Consider the following 16,512-nt stretch of genomic DNA (forward strand, 5'->3'; position numbering starts at 1 on the left):
TTATTTATTTTTTATTTTTGAGATGGACTTTCACTCTTGTTGCCCAGGCTGGAGTGCAATGGCGCGATCTCGGCTCACTGCAACCTCAGCCTCCCAGGTTCAAGCGATTCTCCTGCCTCAGCCTCGGGAGTAGCTGGGATAACAGGCATGTGCCACCACGCTTGGCTAATTTTTTGCATTTTTAGTAGAGACAGGGTTTCTCCATGTTGGTCAGGCTGGTCTCGAACTCCCTACCTCAGGTGATCCGCCCGCCTCAGCCTCCCAAAGTGCTGGGATTACAGGCGTGAGCCACTGCGTCTGGACTATAGCCTTTTTAATTTAAAAAACTTTTTGACTCTTTTGAAAGAACAGCCTAAACCACATTGCACATTTGCACAAAAATATTTTATTTCTTTATATTTTTATTCTATTCACTTTTTAAAAATGTTTATTTTTTAAAACTTTTTTGATAAAAATTAAAACATAGCACCTATATTAGCCTAGGGCTACACATGGTCACGATCATCAGCATCACCGTCTTTCACTTCCACATCTTGTTGCAGGGGGAGGTGTTCAGGGGCAATAACACACGTGAAGCTGCCATCTCCTACTACAACAGTGCCTTCTTCTATGATACTTCCTGAAAGATTTGCCTGAGGCTGTTTTCAAGTTAACTTTTTAAAAAAAAAATTATTTTATTTAATTTTTATTTTATTTATTTATTTTTGAGACGGAGTCTCGCTCTGTCGCCCAGGCTGGAGTGCAGTGGTGCGATCTCGGCTCACTGCAAGCTCTGCCTTCCGGGTTCACGCCCTTCTCCTGCCTCAGCCTCCCGAGTAGCTGGGGACTACAGGCGCCCGCCACCTCGCCCGGCTCAATTTTTTGTATTTTTAGTAGAGACGGGGTTTCACCTTGTTAGGCAGGATGGTCTCAATCTCCTGACCTTGTGATTCGCCCACCTCGGCCTCCCAAAGTGCTGGGATTACAGGCATGAGCCACCACGACCGGCCTAAAGTTAACTTTTTAAAAATAAATAGTAGAAGTGCACTTTAAAATAAGGATTAAAAATATAGCATAATAAACACATAAACCAATAACACAGTCTTTTATTATCATGACCACATATTATGTACTGTACATAATTGTATTGCTATACTTTAATATGATTGGCAGTACTGTAGGCTTGCTTATGACAGCATCCACACAAACATGCTAGTAAGGTGTTTCACTATGACATTAGGATGGCTATAACATCACTAGGTATTAGGAACTTTTTGTCTCTATAATCTTATGAGACCACCGTTGTATACTTGGTCCATTATTGACCAAAAAGTTGTTACATGGTGGATGACTGTACATGATTTGCTGATATTTTGTTGAAACCATATGTATGAGTTTGGAGTTATATTGTTGAATTTTTTTTAACTATTAATATTAATTTAATTTTGTAATGGACATGGGAATATTTAGGTCATCTGTTTCTTCTTGGGTGAGTCTTGATAGTTTGTGGCTTTCAAGAAATTGGCCCATTTCAGCTAAGTTGTCCCATTTCAGCTAAGTTATCAAATTTAAGTGGATAGAGTTGTTCATAGTATTTTTTATTATCCATTTATGTCTGTGCGGTCTGTAGTAATATTCCAATACTTTTACTCTAGAGATTGGTAATTTGTGTCTTCTCTCTATTTTTCTTAGTCTGGCTAGAGGTTTATCAATTTTATTGATCTTTTCACAGAAACAGCTTTTGGTTTGATTGATTTTCTCTATTATTTTTCTGTTTTCAATTTCATTGATTTCTGGCCTTATCTTTATTATTTCCTTTCTTCTGATTGCTTTGGGTTTATTTTGCTCCTTTTTCTAGTTCTTTAAAGTGGAATCTTAGATTGTTGATTTGACACTTTCCTTCTCTTCAAATATAATTATTTAATTATATACATTTTTCTTCTGAACACTGCTGTAGCAGCATCCCACAAACTTTGAGATGTATTTTCATCTTCTTTCAGTTAAAAATTTTGTAATTTCCCTCGAGACTTCCACACTGACTTATCGATTATTTAGAAAGGTCTTTTTAAAAAATTTCTAAGTGTTAGGGGAATTTTCCAGATAACTTTCCTATGTTAATTTTTAATTTAAGTCCATTGTGTTCAGAGACATTCTTAGGATGATTTAAACTCTTTTAAACTGTTAGCGTTTGTTTTATGGCACAGAATATGATCTATTTTGGTGACTGTTCCTTCAACGTTTGAAAAGAATGTGAATTCTGCTGTTCTTGAATGGAGTATTCTGCAAATGTCAATTACATGAGTTTACTGACGGTGTTGTTCGGTTCTTCTCTGTTCTTGCTGATTCTCTGTGTACTTGTCCTATCAGCTCCTGAGTGAGTAGCGTTCACTTCTTCAACTCTAATTGTGGGCTTGTTCATTTCTCTTTTCAGTTCTAGCCGTTTTTGCATCACATATTTTGAAACTCTGTTGTTAGATACATACATCTTTAAGAGTGTTATGACTTCTTTCTGATTGATGCTTTTTCATTATTTAAAACCCTCTTGATCTCTGGTAATTTTCTTTTCTCTGAAGTCTACTTTGTCTGATATTAACAGAGCTACTCCAGTGACTTTTCTTTTTATTAGTATTTCCATGGTATATTATTTTTCATCCTTTTACTTTTCAATGCCTATGTCCTTATATTAAAAATGGAATTCTTTTAGACACTTATAGTTGAATCTTGTTTTTTTTTTTGTTGTCCAAATCTGGCAATCTCTGTCCTTTACCTGGTGTGTGGTGTGTTTAGACAATTTTCCTTTACTGTAATTACTGACACGTTTGAATTTAGGTCTACTATTTTATGGGTTGGGTTTTTTTTTTTTTTTTTTTTTGGCTGTCAACTCTGTTTTTCTTTGCTGTATTTTCTCTTTCCTGGCTTCTTTTGGAGTATTTGAATACTTTTTAGTATTTCATTAAAATTTTTCTATTGTTATTTTACTATATCTCTTTGTATATAGTTTTTAATGGTTGCTCTAGGGATTATAATATACATACATGACTTTACAGTTTACTAGAATCAGTGTTTTACCACTTCTGGTCTTATATGTAACTTTATCCTAAACGGGTCCCTGAGCCCTCCTATTATGTCGTATTTCTCATACATACTACATCTGTATGTAACCCAACCAAACAATGTTATAACTTTTTGCTTTCAACTGCCCTTTCTTTCTTTCTTTCTTTCTTTCTTTCTTTCTTTCTTTCTTTCAGACAGAGTCTCGCTCTGTTGCCCAAGCTGGCGGGCAGTGGTGTGATCTTGGCTCACTGCAACCTCCGCCTCCTGGGTTCAAGAGATTCTCGAGCCTCAGCCTCCTGAGTAGCTGGGATTACAGGCATGCACCACCACACCTGGCTAATTTTTGTATTTTGTTTTTAGTAGAGACAGAGCTTCTCCATGTTGGCCAGGCTGATCTCTAACTCCTGGCCTCAAACCATCCGCCTGCCTTGGCCTCCCAAAGTGCTGGGATTGCAGGCGTGAGCCACTGTGCCAGTCTATTTTAAAGTTAAGAGGAGACAGACAATCTATTTATCCAGATATTTACCATTCTTATTGCTCCTTCTTCAGTGCTCATGTTCCAAGTTTCCTTCTGGTATTATTTCCTTTCCTTCTGAAGAGCTTCTAATAGTTCTTTTAGAACAGGTATTCTGGTGACAAAATCTTAGTTTGCCTTCATCCAAGAATGCCTTTGTTTTGTTGTTACTCCTAAGGGATATTTTTGCTGGATATAGCATTCTGGGTTGACAATTCTTTTATCTCTTTAAAATGTTGTTATACCTTCTCTTGGCGTCTGTGATTCCTAATGAGAAATCTGCAGTCATTTGGATAATTGTTTCTCTATATGTCATACATTATTTTTCTCTGGCTGCTTTTGAGATGATTTATTTTTTAGACTGACATTCTTGCTCTGTTGCCCTGGCTAGGCATGATCATAGCTCACTGTAGTCTTGACCTCCTGGGCTCGAATGATCTTCCCATCTCAGCCTCCCAAGTGGCTAGGGCTACAGGCATGCATCACCACGTTGAGCTAATTTTTAACTTTTCTGTAGAAGCAGAGTCTCCCTATATTACCCAGTCTGGGCTCAAACTCCTGGCCTCAAGTGATTCTCCTGCCTCAGCCTCCCAAAGTGCTGGGATTACAGGCATGAGCCACTGTATCCAGCCAAGATTTTTTTATTTGTCTTAAACATTCAGCAATTTTTATTATAATATGCTTGAGCATGGATTTCTTAATTTATTCTGTTTAGGATTTGCTTATTTTCTTGAATCAAGTTTATGTGTTACACAAACTATGGGAATTTTCCAGCCATTACATTTTTAATACTTCTTTTTTCTGTACCACGTGATTTTCTCTCTCCTTCTGGGACACCAGTAACATGAAAGTAGACCTTTCTGTATTGCCCCGTAGGTTCCTGAGGCTCTCTTCAATTTTTCAATTTTTTTTTATTGGATAATTTCCATTAATCTGTTTTCAAGTTCACTGACTCCCCTCTGTTATTTTCATTGTGCTATTGAGTTTATCAAGTAGCCACATTTTAAAATTTTGGTTATTGTATTTCTCAGTTCTCAAATTTAATTTGGTTATTTTTATAGCTTCTATTTTTCTACTGAGACTTCTCAGCTTTTCATTCATTTCAACAGTGTTTGCCTTCTTGGATTATAGTACCTTAAAGTCTTTGTCTAATCATTTCAACATCTAGACCCTCTTGTCATTGGCATCTGTTGTGTTTTTTACCTGAAATTGTTAAAGTTTTTCTTGATTCTTTATATGTGGAGTACTTTTTGTATTGTATCCTGGCCATTGGAATATCATGGCATGAGACTCTGGGTCTCATATTTGTTTAAATCCTATATAGAATGCTGATTGTTATTATTATTTTTAGCCAGGAAATTGACCCACTTAGTTTTGGGCTACAAGTTTTGATCCACTTTCTGTGGGCTGTAGTTTCATTATCAGTTTAGTTTTCAACGGATTTCTGGTGCTAGTCAGATGTATTCTGCATATATTTATTGTCCATTGGCCAGCCTGGGATCTTGGTGGTGGTCTGTTCTCTAGTTCAGTTCTCAAAGTCTTTGGTATATGTTTAGGATTGGATGCATATATGCTTATTTCAGAGATAAGCCCAGGGATACATAGACTACTTTATTAGATCCCTTTCTTCGGCTGCCTTCTGAGGGTAAGTGGCAGAGAGAGAGAGAGAGAGCGAGCGAGCCATACATCAGCAGGTGAGCACCCAAAGCTGAGGATGATGAGAATCCCTAGCCAGTCTAGGGGATATTGTTTGAGCCCATAGTCAATCTGTGCTTGGTCTCCAGACTTCTCAATCACTTGTGCCAATAATTTTTTTATTTCCTAAACTAGGTGAGATCAGGTCTAGTAAAAGAGTTTTGAGTGATATGTATGCCTCTCGTGAGCATGGAAGCAATGGTGGTGAATGAGATTGTGGAATAAGAATGTGTCAAGAGAGAAGAAAAGAGAAGCCCATTTTAAAAGACAGGTAGGAAGAGGAACCCGTGGAAGAGAATGAGAGGAGTACTTAGAGACACAGGCGAGTTCTTTGTCACAAAAGCCCCAGAAAGAGAATGAGTCAAGAAATAGAGAGTAATTAACAGCGTAAAATACTTGTAGGGGATCAGTCAAGATAAGAACTGAGAAGGGCCCTTGGGATCTATCAACATGAGGCTGTTGAAAAAACAGTTGTAGTTACCACACTAGAAGAGTTCTTTGAAATCATACTCTGCACCCTCTTCTGCAGATGAGGCGAGTGAGATAATGAGCTACTTAGTTTTTTAGTTTTTTTTTTTTTTTTAGGTGGCAGATAGAGAATTACAATAAGTAGAGGTCAAGGCTCTAAGGGTATTTAAAGGTCACCTGCTCTGATTCCTTATCCAGTACTTGAGTCTCCTGTACAACAGCTCTCTGAAGCCTGTGCTTAAATACATCTACTGGGAGAGAACTCAGTTTCCAGTTCTAATGAGAGCCCTTAGTGTCTGATTCTTTACACCGTGTTCTCTTATACCACAGGGCAGGCACATGCCAGGAGATTGTCTGCATCCTAAGCTGATCCCAGAGGAAGCTGATTGGATTTGAGAACTCAGAAGATTCGGTCAGGTTTTGAGTTTTAAGAAGACTCTTGTCCAAAATGAAACCCTCTCCTCATAACTCCGGCCACTCCCTAAATAAAGACAAATCCTTAGGGAATTCCAGGACCAGGCTATTCCAGGACCAGCATAGCATTTCCACATGGGTGTTCACAGGCACCTGCAGCCCGATACATGAAAAGGTGAGCGCATCACCTTCCGCTGCCAAAACCTGTTTTTATTCTTGAGACTCTGACTCCTCTTTCATCCAGGTGCTCAAGACAGAACTCTGGAGGTCTCCTTGACTCGTCTGTTTCCTCTATTCCTCATTTTAAAACGAATCATTGTTATTCTTCCCAGGCATCCCTGGAACTTGCCAATTTCTTCTTACTCCATCGTGCCTCTCAGGTACAGGCCACCATTACCTCCTGTGTGGACAATGATCAGCCTTCCAACTGGTTTCCTGCTTCCAGTGTCTTCCCGTATAACCTGTTTTCCACATTGAAACCTGTGACCTCCATGCTCAAAATCCTTCAGTGCCTTCCCATTGCTCTCAGGATAAAATACAAGCTCCCTAACATGGCCAAGAGTTTGTCCTTAATTCTAGGGCCTCTGCCTGCTCTGTAGCCTCATCCTGTGCCACTCTTTCTCACTCACTTTTTGCACTTCCTTGACAAAGCCATGCTATTTTTCTCCTTTAGTGCTTTTCACTATTCCCATTCTTGGAGCTCCTTTTTGTCACCTTCTCTAATACTGCCTATACATTCTTAAGATCTTTGTTTGGATATCACCTTTTCAATAAAGCTTTCCTTAACTAACCCCTCTCCCCCACCATCCTAGGTAGGATGGTTGCCATCCCTGTCCTCTCACAGGTCCTTGGGATGCCTGTGTTATGTAACTTTTACTATTCTCTAGTTATCTGCTTTGAATCTTTCTCCCCATTTGACTGTAAGGCCCAGGAGAACAGGGGATATGTCTGCCCTCATTCTCACAGTATTTTTACTGCCTGGCACAGTGCCTAGCACACAGAGTGTGTTAAGTGTGTACAATTCTATGGTTTAATTATTTATTTAATGTTTTTGGTGTTGTTGGCACCACTTGGATGAAAAGAAGCTGGGCTCAGATGAATTAGTACACCAAAATTCTTGCTGCACCTTACAGAGTTCAGATAGACATCCTCTACATTCTCTGCTGTCCCAGGGAGTACTGAGTGTAACAACTGAGATGGGAGCTATTGCGGCCTCGCCAGAAGACCAACCCTCAAAAGTGTACCCCAGGAGGTCTCATTTCAATACCCAAATCTTCTCCCTGGAATACCAGTAAGCCCTATGGTGACATCAAAGCCAACCAGGTCTCTGATTAATTTGAGCTAATTACTCTTAGTAAATGTGATTCCAGCCCAAACACAAAGCTTTGGTGGCCTAATCATCCATTCACTCTTTATTCAGCAAATATTTAATGAGCACCTACTCTGTGCTATTCTCTGTGCTAGGTGCTGAGAACACAAGACAGACAGGGGCCCCTGTCTATTAGTTAACATGATGGTGGTCACGTAGAGCATGGGGCAAGGGAGGGCTGTTAGATAAATAATTATATAGTGATTGTGATTAGTGCTATGATGTAAAAGTACTGGGTTCTCTAACAGCATATAAAGGGGGTCCTGATATAGGTCTGGAGAATTGGAAAGGATTTCCCTGAAGCAGTGGCCTAGGTATACATAATTTTTGCCAGGCCATGAAATGAGCAAGGAGTGTTCCAGGCAGAGGGAGCAGCAGAGCAAAGGGACTTGGCAGTTGGGAAGGAGCATGATGCCTTTTAGTTGCTGAAGGAAGGCACATGGCAAAGCATTTGAGAGATGAGATGGGCCGAAAGAAGCTAGGGAAGAAATCAGGCCCAGAGCATGCCAGGCCTTGTAGGCCAGGTAAGGATGTATAGATTTTATCTAAGAATTATGAAAAGCTCTCACCAAGAACTGTTTGATCCTCTGAGGGAACAGGAGTAGTAGCTGCTGTCAAGTACTTGGCATTTAATTTTTGTAATACCCATGCATGGCAGGTGTGGTAGTTTTCAAACTTGGCTTTAAATTGACACTCCTCCCACTTAGAGATAGGGTCTATGTCCCCTCCTCTTAATCTGAGTGGGCTTGTGATGGTTTTGACCAACAGAGTGCAAAGGAGGTGACACTATGTGACTTGCAAAGCTAGATCATAAAAGGTCATGCAACTTCCGCCTGTTCACTGGAACACTAGCTTTTAGAATCCTGCTGGAGAGGCCACAGGTAAGTCATTGTTCCAGCTGAACCCAGCCTTTGAGGCAACCCTGCCTGGGACTATGTGAAAAAGCCTCAGGTTATTCCAACCCCCAGCCATTTGAGTTTTTCCATCTGAGACCCCAGACATCATGCTGCAGACACAAGCCATACCTGTTATGTCCTGTCTAAATTTCTGATCTGAGACTCTGTGAGCACAATCGAGTGATTGCTTTGTTATTCCACAAAGTGTTAATGTGGTTTAATCTGCAAGAATAGAGAGCTGAGACAGTTGATATATTATTAGTATTCTCCCATCTTACAAATGAGGAAGCTGAGTTTCAGAAAGATGAAGCAACTCGATTCAGGCCTTGCAGACAGTCAATGGTAGAGCCACGATTGAATCAAGGTCTGGTTAATTGCAGAGCCTGCTCCCTTCTGATGATCCCAGGTGACTCCTATACTGAGTAAGGCTCCCTGACAAACATCTCCCAAGCTCCCCCATTGCTGCCCTTCAATCTGGAGACCCACTTTGGTCAATCTAGATTTCAATGACTAGGATTTGGTCACAGAAACAGCCTTCGTGACACATTTGATTTACATTCTTTTCAAAGAATTGAAAGACATTCACTCTGCAATCACTTCTTTTCTGACTTTATTTTCCCCTCCACACCCACAGGCAGGAGCCAGATATTTTTGCCAAGCCTGGCAAATCTGCTTCTCTCCCTACATTGCCCCCAGTGCACCAATGCCCACTAGTCCCCTATTAAGTCCAAATCAGGGTTGTGAGAGGGCTGATTCAGCTCCCTCTCCCCACCCCCTGGGAAGAGTTAGGGATGAGCAAATCACTTATTAGAGTAATTCTGGGAGCTGAGGCAGAGCCATGGCTGGAAGCCACCCACTAACAAGAAACCCAGGACATCAATCAGCCAAACTGATTTTTCTGCTGCCGCAGCCATTTAAACAGTTATCTTTGCTCGAGGCTTTATCCAAAGTTACTCAATCAGTGGGTTCCTGGGCGATAAGTCACCGCAGCCTTACTGCACTGTCTCTGTGTCCTAGGGCTGCCTCTTTACTCACTTCTCGAGAGGGGTTGAAGTTCATTTGTTGCACTCTAAAAAGAAGAGCGCCTGCACTGCTTGCGCACATATTCTGGTTATAGCAGGAAGATGAAAAAGGATTTTGAGGTCTGCTGGGATATCAATACACTTCTCCTTTGACGCCCTGCGGAGGCAAGGGAAGGATGTTTTAAATTCATTTTGTAGCGCCCCCTGCTGGTCGCGTTGTCCAGCTGCAACAGATGCAAGATCCAAGCCTTCGAGGGAGCACCTTACAAGCCATTTGTGGAGTGGGGAGGGGAGCCCTTAGCCACACAATCTCCTTTTCCATTTTACATATGGAGAAGTTGAGGCCAGAAAGAAAAACATGATTCCCTCAAGGTTGAATAGTGAGTCAGTGCTATTGTTAGAATCAGCCTCTCCCAAGCTAGCGCCTTTTCTAGGCTCTGAGAGTGCCCAGCGCATAGTTAAGTGGCTCTGCTTGACAAGCACAGCATGAAATTCGGAGGTCCTGGATTCAAACCTGAGCTGTGCCACTTAATAGCTGTCATGAGAAGGGAGTTCTCAGAGACTCAGTTTTCTCATCTAGGAAATAGGGGTAAAATTAATCGGGGTAAAATTAAAATGGGTAAAATAGGATTTTGTGAGGATTCATTCATCCACACATTTATTAAAAACCTATTGAGTGTCTACTGTGGGCCATGCACCATGCTGGGTACTTGCGGTATAATGGTGAATAGAACATTGCAGTACCTGTTTTTTGCTTTGTTGTTTGTTTTTAGGGTGGCAGTATAATGAGAGTGTTATACAACATATGCAAATACACAGCATAAATTCATTTGAGAAGGGCAACATTTTCCCTTTGATTCTCCACTTTCCAAATATCAGGAGGCTTGGGGCCTTGCCCTAGCTGTATCAATTTAGGAATATTGATGACTCGAAGAGATTAAGTTATTTAAAGGTCAAGACCACATAAATCTCTGTATTCTTCAGTATGCCTGCCCCCAGGATGTGCTCAGTAAACATTTGTTTGGTTGCATCAAAGTCCCACGTTCTGGCTTCCTCGACTCCCCGGCTGCAAGCCAATCGCTGTCCGTGGTACTGAAAACCAAATTCCTGCTCCCGAGCATGAGGCGGCGCAGGTGCTGAGGCAGAAAATGGAGCCCAGGGGAAGTGAATAAAGAGAGGAAGAATGAGCCAGCTTTTCACTGACTATTAGTGACATCTTCATTCTGCCGCTCGTGGAATCCAAAGCTGATATTTCTTTTTCCAGATGTCCCCACTTGGCATTTCTTGCTAACTGGAAACACTGGGCAGATAGGTGATGCAGGATGAACATCTCTACAATGGCGGGAGGGAGAGGATACTGGGAGTCCATAGCCCCATAAAGTCCTATTTTAAAGTGTTCCGAAAAAATGGTGGATTCTTTCTCCAGATTCTTCCTGGGCAAGGAAAAGGCAGCAGTCATCGATGCCTTCTCCAGCTGCTTTCATCCATGTCTGTCACCCAAGAATGTAGGCAGCTCTGAGTCAGAACGGGCTGTGGAAGTTCTGACTCAGATACTCAGATGTATATGGTAGAGTCATATATGTGGTATACAGTAGCCCAAGAGAGATAGGTCTGGGATTAACAGGCTGAAACTGAGTAAGTGTTTCATTTTGACCCACATTTATTTCATGCATTCTATAAATATTTATTGAGTGCTTCCCATGGCCTGGAACTGTTATAGGAGCTACAGCTATACAGTCAAGTACAAGAAAGACAAGATTTCTGGCTTCCTGAAACTTACATTCTAGTGGATGAGAGAAAGAATAAACAAGTACACAAATGTGTAGAATAATTCCAAGCAAGAGGATAGATGATGATAGATAAGGTGTCTTTTAGATAAGGTGATCATGGGAGACCTCTTTGAGGAGGTGTCATTTGAGCACAGATGTGAATGAATTGAGAGAATAAGACATGCAAATATTAAGGGAGGCAGCTTTCTAACTAGAAGCAACAACAAGAGCAAACACCCTGAGATGGGAACAATATGCATATCCAAGGACCAGAAAGGGAGCCAGTGTGAGTGGAGCAGATTAGACATTAGGGGACACGAAGACCAGATCCTGTAGGTCTTGAGGAGGACAAAGCAGGGTGTCTGGAATATGAAAAACACAAAATGACAGTTACTGATGCACCTGCTATCATTTATTGATCACTGAGTATGCAGTAGACACTGTGCTAAGCATTTACATATATTAATTTCATACTTGCATCAACCCTATGAGGAAAGTGAAGTTATTCCTCTATTTCACTGATAAGAAAATTGAAGCCCAGAGAGATTAAGCAACTTGCCAAAGATCACACAGCTAGTCCAGGGCCAAGCCAGGCAGTCTGGCTCTGGAGCCCTTCATTGCTCCTAATCACTGTATTCTATTGATAAAAACATCATTACTCAGAGAGGTAAGTGAATTGCCTAGTTAGTTATACACAGGCCAGAAATGATGGATCAGACTTGAATCCTAGGATTCAGCCCTAGGGTATTTCCACTGCACCACACTGCCTCTTTCTGTGGTAAAGCAGAACAAAGGAGAGAGGCTGTTCTGTGACACCCCCACAGAGGCACGGAGCAATTTTAATGCTGCCAGCGAGCCCCATGGGGACTGTATTTAAATGATGATCTGCACTGTGCGGTTGTCTGATATTCCCTCCCACTCACCTTTCTCAAATGTGAAAACCATGTCACTCCATGCACCCTACCCAACATGTAAATGCTTTACCAAGGAAGCTGAACCTTTCTGTATGGATTTGGGGTGTTGAGAAAGCTCCCTCCTTAAATGCCATTGTTTCAGGGGCTTGTAAAGATGACTCAGAGAGAGAGAGAGAGAGAGAGAAGCTACAATGGAAAATTAATGATCTTATCTGAGATGGGACCCAGGCTGAAGGCTCAGCTTTAGGCTGATAAAGGTCCTTCAGCGAGGGCTCCAAGGAGTCCTGAGTTGTCACTGACCATTTATTTAAAGAGAACTCAGAAGCAAGGCTACCAGCTACTTCCGTTCCCCACAACTTTTAATATTCCTGAGTGTGTCACAAAACTGGGAGGGTGTGGAGTGTGCGTGTTGAAGGATGTATTTGCATGAGTGCTGCTCTTGTTTCTCTCTGTGTATGTTTGTCTGTGTGTATTTGGGTGAGGTTGTGCTTCTGTAAGTTTGTGTGTGAATCTGAGTACTAGTGAGGGTCTGTGTATTTGGCCATGCTTGTGTGTGTCTGTTCAAAACCAGGTGTATGTATGTTTGTTTGGTGTGAATCTGTGTATATTGGTCTGTGGGTACTTGTGGGTCTCTGGGTGAGGATCTCTATGAGGGGAGGAATCCTAGATGTTTAGTTAGAAATTGGCAAATGCAGGTGGGCTAGAATAATGGAAGTAGTTACAGTGCGGGTCTTTTGATGCCGCTAATGAGGTAGGAGAATAAAAAGCGGTGAGGTTACACCACATATAAAACCTTTAAAAAGTTTTCATCTTCAATTCGGGGAGGATCAGTTACTGTTAATAATAATAGCAGTTTATAATTAATAGTAGTATTGTGGAACCAGTCACATCAGCTCCCATTTCAAGAATACCTACTGTATGCTTCATTATATTTAGCATCTGCCATTCTCATGACAACTCTGTGCTTTTCTCTATGTCCATTTCACCAAGGAGGCAACTGGAGCTCAGAGAGGTTGAGTAACTTGCCCAGGGTCACACAGTTAGCAGGAGTGGAGCCCGGAGGAGAACTCAGGCATAATTGACACCAGAGGCTGAGTTTTTTCCCCTCTCCAGACTGCAATTCCTCACCTACACCAGCCACTACCCTAGCTCCAGCCGGACTCCAGCCCCGGAACGTGAAGAAGAGGATGGCAGAGCAGGCACAACACAAAGGGAGAACAAGGTTCTAGGCCCCGCTTGCCCATGGAGTTGTGTGGCCTTAAGACAATAGTCTTCCCTCTGCACCTCCATTTCCTCACCACAGAAGTGAGAATCTGGATTCATTGTCTCCTGCTCTGACAGGGCCACAGGGGTGGGGTCTTTGTGGGTGGTCCCTATACCACCTGGGGATTGTTGACCTGAAAAAGGGCCTCTGTGGGGAGACAGAAGAGGAAATTCAAGATCTGTGTCCACCTGGCCTAGGGCACTCACTCCTTTCCTTCCCAGTTGTGGGGGATGCACCTGCTTGGGCCTCAGCCCCCATTCCCATCCACGCCCCCTCTTCTCCTTGGGGCACTTTCCTGTATTGCAGAGATAGGAGTTGAAAACTATTTTCCCCAGCCTCCCTTGCAGCTAAAGTTCTCGATGTTGATTATATTCTGTCAATTATCTAGGCTGTATGAGATTTGACTCTGGAATTGAAACAGAGGCCATCTCTCTGCTGCTGTGGCTCTTTCCTCCAGCAAGAGCCATCACGGCAGCATGGGGGGGTTTGCAGCAGCATCTCAGAGTCTGGCCACCCCCATGGGTGTTGAGAGGCAGTTGTGATGATGTCTTGATGGCTCCCCAGCCCCAGCTTCCAGATCCCTGGACTCAAGGGTGACAGTAAGTTCTTGAACTCACTATTTGCAGGGGTGGTCTCCCGTTTGCCTGACTGTCTGATTGCACGCCTGGTTGGTCAGGTAGCATTCTGGGAGTCATTTACGGAGGCCCTGTTGACTCCTCCAGCACCTTCCCTCCCCTAGCACCTTTTAGAGTTCCTTATCCCCTATGTTAAATCAACTTTTGCTTTAAAAAGCCTGGATGATTTCTTTCGGCTGCACAGAACCATTTCTGATCACCATGGAGCACTTCTACTCAGCCTTCAAAACCCAGCCTTGGTCTCCAGCGCCAGGATGACTTCCCATATTGAACAGACTAGCCTGGGTACTTCTGTATATCCATACCTGTATCTCAGCCCTGTCCAGGTGGTGCTGAAATTACTGGAAGTACTGTTTACTTGCTATCATCCCTGCCAGCTTGTGATCCCCAGAGGATAGGAACTGGGTCATCTCAGTCATGCAGCTGAGTGTTTAGCAGAAAACCTGGCCTGTAATACATACTCCAGGTGTTTTGTGGAATTAATACAGAAAAGGCCACAATTTGGCTGGGCGCGGTGGCTCATGCCTGTAATCCCAGCACTTTGGGAGGCCAAGGCGGGCGGATCACGAGGTCAGGAGATCGAGACCATCCTGGCTAGCGTGGTGAAGCCCTGTCTCTACTAAAAAAATGAAAAAAAAAAAATTAGCCAGGCATGGTGGCGGGCGCCCATAGTCCCAGCTACTAGGGAGGCTGAGGCAGGAGAATGGCGTGAACCCGGGAGGCGGAGTTTGCAGTGAGCTGAGATTGTGCCAAAAAAAAAAAAAAAAAAGAAACAACAAAAAAAGAAAAGGCCACACAATTTTTCAGCTCAATAGGATTTAGGAGAAACTGTAAGATTTATGACTGAGAAAAAAGCAATTTAACTCCCGCTTTGGCAAAAAGAAACTTACCTGGCATACAGAGCTATTATTCAGAGTGAGGTACATTATGGGGCTCATGGGATCATGAGGAGCAGGTCTTAGATGAGGGGTCTTTTTTTTTTTTTTTTTTTGAGACGGAGTCTTGCTCTGTCGCCCAGACTGGAGTGCAGTGGTGCGATCTCAGCTCACTGCAAGCTCCGCCTCCTGGGTTTACGCCATTCTCCGGCTTCAGCCTCCTGAGTAGCTGGGACTACAGGCGCCCGCCACCTCGCCCGGCTAGTTTTTTTTGTATTTTTTAGTAGAGACGGGGTTTCACCGTGTTAGCCAGGATGGTCTCGATCTCCTGACCTCGTGATCACCCGTCTCGGCCTCCCAAAGTGCTGGGATTACGGGCTTGAGCCACCGCGCCCGGCCGAGGGGTCTTATTTCAGATCAAATACCCAGGATCTCTGGGCAGGTCTATCCTCTTGCTGATGCCCAGGCTGCTGCTGAGGAATTAGGAGCTGGTGGTGTTTGAGAGGTAGCTTGATGAGGGAAAAGAGCCCTGGCTTTTGAGGCAGACAGACTGGGGTTTATATCCCAGCTATAACACATTCTGTGTAATCTCAGACAAGTGACTGAGCCCTCAGCTCGGTTTCCTCATCTACAAAGTGGAGCTAATGATATTTACCTCCTAGAGTTGTTGTGAGGGTTAAATGAGATAGTTTAGGAGATGTGTCTGGCACCAGCAGAGACTTGATGTGTGGAGGCTGTGATTAGATTTTAGTGATTTTTAGATTTTTAGATTTGAGATGTAAGGTTTTTCTCTCTCTCTTTTTTTTTTTTTTTTGCAGGGGGCTAAAAGCGTTTCACAGTATTACCCAGTGAAGTCTAGACCAGGCATCCAGTCCTGCCACTGACCTCTTGTTCGACTGGCAGCAGAGGTCAGGTGCATGTTCCAGACACGTGATCATAAATGTTAAGCCTGTAGTCCGGACCTAGAACATAGTAGGTGCTCAGTAAACAGGTGTCCCTCCTTACCATGTGCTGGTCAAATTCTTGTTCAGGTCTTGGTCCCAGAAGGCTAGGAAGGACAGAGGAGCATCATGGGTGGATGTGACAAAGCAGAAAGGGGCACAGACTTTGGAGCTATACAGACCTTGATGTGAGTCCTGACTCTGTCCCTGTCCTGCTGTGCTACTTGGGAAGTCATTTCACCTCTCAGTGTCTCAGTTTCTTCATCTGCAAAGTAGAACTTACAGTGCCTGCCTAACTGGGCTACTGAGAGGTTACTAAAGATCATGTATCCCTGTTCTTAGTGTTCTGCCTGGCGCAGGGTGACTCTCAGTGGATAATAGCATGTATGCATTTGCTGCTTTTGGGTTTCAGCTTGCCTCTGTGAGGTAGTAGTGCAAAGCATGGTCTTTGCAGTCAGAGGAACTTGGGGTCTATTCCATTTATGAGCTGTATGACCTCAGGCAACTGGCCACCTCTCTAAGTTCAGTTTCTTCCTCTGGCAGATGAAGGCAAAAATAGCACCTACCTTGTTGATTTGCTATGAGGATTAAATGAGATAATAATACATAGAGACAAACTAGCAGAGCGATGGGAACCAAGTAGACGGACAATGTCTATTAGCTTAGAGTGTGGAAGTTGTGCTGCCAGCTGAGGCAAAATAGG

At 42.9% G+C, this 16,512-nt stretch overlaps 1 long non-coding RNA gene across 1 annotated transcript in view; it reads right to left on the reverse strand.

Annotated features, from left to right (window-relative positions):
* Positions 1-8,982: 8,982 nt before the first annotated feature.
* Positions 8,983-16,512, reverse strand: part of LOC107000450 (uncharacterized) — a 60,350-nt gene continuing 52,820 nt past the window's right edge. Inside the window, exon 4 of the long non-coding RNA XR_013399769.1 lies at positions 8,983-9,568. This is a non-coding gene — a long non-coding RNA (uncharacterized LOC107000450). The remainder of the gene's footprint in view (positions 9,569-16,512) is intronic.

The sequence above is a fragment of the Macaca mulatta genome, chromosome 10 (assembly GCF_049350105.2).
Source record: "Macaca mulatta isolate MMU2019108-1 chromosome 10, T2T-MMU8v2.0, whole genome shotgun sequence".
In the NCBI taxonomy this organism is placed as follows: Eukaryota; Metazoa; Chordata; class Mammalia; order Primates; family Cercopithecidae; genus Macaca; species Macaca mulatta.